The sequence below is a fragment of the Frankliniella occidentalis genome, unplaced genomic scaffold, assembly GCF_000697945.3.
Source record: "Frankliniella occidentalis isolate FOCC.00 unplaced genomic scaffold, Focc_3.1 Scaffold132, whole genome shotgun sequence".
NCBI lineage: Eukaryota > Metazoa > Arthropoda > Insecta > Thysanoptera > Thripidae > Frankliniella > Frankliniella occidentalis.
The window spans coordinates 176,005-179,399 of record NW_026267259.1 but is presented as its reverse complement, the minus strand read 5'-3'; positions in this window follow the sequence as shown (position 1 = coordinate 179,399).

The following is a 3,395-nucleotide window of genomic DNA, read 5'->3' as shown; positions in this document are numbered from 1 at the left end:
ATAGGTAATCCACTAAATTTCTTTTCCAATAGATAATACAATGCTCTTTACCATTAATAATTCTGTTTTGGATTACTTTTACAGTCTTGCCTGATCGTCAACCAGAAACGAATAAGAGCTCTGATCAGCAGACTCAATCAAAATTGTGTAAGTCATTTTTCTTTCTCTTTTTTTTTAACACTCACCTACATTTTGTTAATCCATTCTTTTCATCTTGCTCTTATGTAGGTACCGAGGAGCCTAAAAGAAATAATGCATTCCATAATGTTAAAAAGAAAAAAGCCGCAGTCAATACTGTCATTGATGTCACTCCTCCAACCGAATCAGCTGCTACTTGTAATCAAGAGAAGCAGAATATTTTATTAATTGAGAGTCATTCACAGTCCAATCCTGGATCAAGTAAGTCTCTTTTGTGCCCTTTTTCCTCTTGTGAAATAACACCTCTCCCACTTTCAATATTTATTTCTTTTTCTTTTTTAGGAGATGATCAACAAAAGAAATGGAGAAGAGACCTCTTTAATGTTAAAAGTACTGTGCAAAATGAGGGTACTAAGGTCACTCCACTTGAACGTTCATCTGAAACCATACAGGAAAAGAATCAGGATGTCCACTTGACAATTTCTTCTCAGGCTACATCTGCAGTGGGTAAGCAGGTGACATGTTGCCCCACTTTGCAAGTGCAATAGTTGATAGTCACCGTATTAATTTCCACACTTAAATTTTGCATTGTAGGGTTTGGTGAGCCTATTGAATTGAAAGCATCTGATGATTCAGAATCTCCTAGCGTTTATGATTCCATTCAAGGAGAGCAGTATGGTGATTTTTCTGAAAGCTTGGGAAAGAATCATTCTAAAATAGGTGAGCATTCTGCTCTTTATATTTAATTGTCACAATTATAATGTAATTGAATTTTTCACTTTCTTAAAAACACACTTTTTCATTCCGTTTTAGAAACTGACCAGAACATGAACATCCTATCTACTGAAAATTCTGTTGAAATTGAGATAACTAAATTACTGCCTCAGAACTTCCTCCAGGACAGAGCTCAGTTGTTGTTCTATACACAGTACCTCATATAGCTGATAATGGAAATACAACAGAGAATGACACTTTGGCTGATCTGAATAATGGGGAAGACTTACATTTTCAGGAAATTACTGGTGAGCAAACATTTCCCAGTAACAATGAATATGCACTTGACTTTGATGACTTTGAGACTTCTGCTGTTGACACCACTCCAGAGAAAATATTAACTAGGAAACGTAAGGGCAATAAATCCAAATGGAAGCAAGAAGAGGCCAAAATGAAGTTAAACAATGGTGAAGAACATCTAAGTGTCAGTGGCAAAGTCAGAAGAGGACGGGAATTAAAGCCACCTTGTTTTAAAGAATGTATATTTAAGTGTACTTCAAATCTAACTGAAAATGATAGACAAGAAATTTTTCGTTCTTTCTGGGCTATACCCACTCATGCTCGGAAGTGGGATTTTATTGGAGTGCATGTCAGCCAGTATGAGCAGAAAAATTCTACTGTTAACGGAGTCTCAAAAAGACAAAATTCAAGAACATTCAGTTTTAAAGTTCAGGGGAGAAAGATCAGAGTGTGCAAAACCATGTTTCTTTCTACATTACATATTTGTAATGGCTGGATTACAACTGCCTTGAAAAAACTTGATAAGGGCACAGGCACTATCTCGCCTGATAAGAGAGGAAATAATAAAAAACCACCAAAGCCAGAAAAGGTGGAGTTAAAGGAGAGTGTTAGAGAACACATTAGAGGGTTGCCTCGAACACCCAGCCATTATACTAGAGCAACTTCTAATAAAGAATATTTAACTGAAGATATATCATCCATTGCTGACATGCACAGCCTGTATGAAAACTGGATGCTGGAAAATCACCCTGGAAAGATAAAAGCAACTTACCGTCAATATGCTGATATATTCAACAGTGATTTCAACATATCTTTTTTTATAGCCAAGAAGGATCAATGTGACGAATGTGTGCGATGGGAAAATGCCTCTGAAACAGAAAAAGAAGACATGAAACTTGCCTTTGATCAACATATCCTCAACAAAGATTTAGCACAAACCATGCGAATTGGTGACATTAAAGTAGCACAGTTAAGAAGCAGCAAGACTTTGTGCGTAGCTTGCTTTGATTATGAAAAGACACTCATTTGTCCTAAAGCAAGAGCCTCTGTATTTTATTACTAGCTATATGTACGCCAGACCACGTCTCGCGTAACAGGCTTCGCGATATATCACGAAACACTGTTACGCTGCGACGCGCCTGGCGCACATATAGCTAGGCCTGCGGCGCTGACACCCCAGGCGAGTTAAATTTTACGATTTAATAGACCATTTTGTCGTTTTCACCTTATTTTCGCCAAGAAATGCTCCCTAGCACCCAAACGGTGCTTACATTTTATCACTAAAAAAGTTGAAGCTGGAGTGACTGATTTTAGATTCTACAGTGACAATTGTGTTGGCCAGAATAAGAACAGGGGAGTAGCTGCTATGTACCTTCACGCTGCAGCTAAATTTAAAATTCATACTAGACACAGGTTTCTAGAAAAAGGTCACACCTGGAACGCTGCAGACAATGTACATAGTTTAATTGAGCGAAGAGTGAAAAACCATGATATATATTCACCTCAAGAGTACTATGAAAAGATTGCCATTGCTAAACGCAACAAGAAAAACCCCATTCAAGTTATTGAGGTGCAACAGGGTGTGATTTTTGACTGGAAGGATGATTTGGCTTCAAAACTTAACCTGGACATTCCATGGACCAAGATACGTGAGATTTCTGTTGGTGAGACTGAGCATGAACTCAAATACAGAATCCAGCTCAACGAAGAAAATAATTCTCATTCAAGTAAAGGAGTGGGACGGCCAGTGAACCTCTCCAACTTTGTCCCAAAATTGGTCTTCAGTGGACCTCGCCCAATTTCCAAAGCAAAATATAAAGACTTAGTAGAGTATTGTGACAAGGGATTTATCCCTGCCAAATACCACGATTTTTATAAATCTTTGACCTCTGGGGATGTGCCAGATGAAGCACCACCGGAGGAGCTGACTGGTAGGGCTAGAAAGAGGAAAGCACCTGAAAAGAAGAAGTCATCGGGAAAGAAGAGTAGGGCTGCTGCAGATGATGACCCTGACGACGACTTCGATTAGCTAATATCTTTACCTTGATGCATTGATTGTGATTGATTGATTGTGATAATCTAATCTAAGTTTTGAATGTTCTATGAATAATTTTCTTCTTTTATTTTGAATTTGATATCTGTTGTTTTACTCAAGTTATTTTACTGAAGTTATCCTTTCATCAAGACTGCTGTAACTTATCTAAGGTTTGAATGTTCTCTGAACAATTTTTTTCTTTTATTTT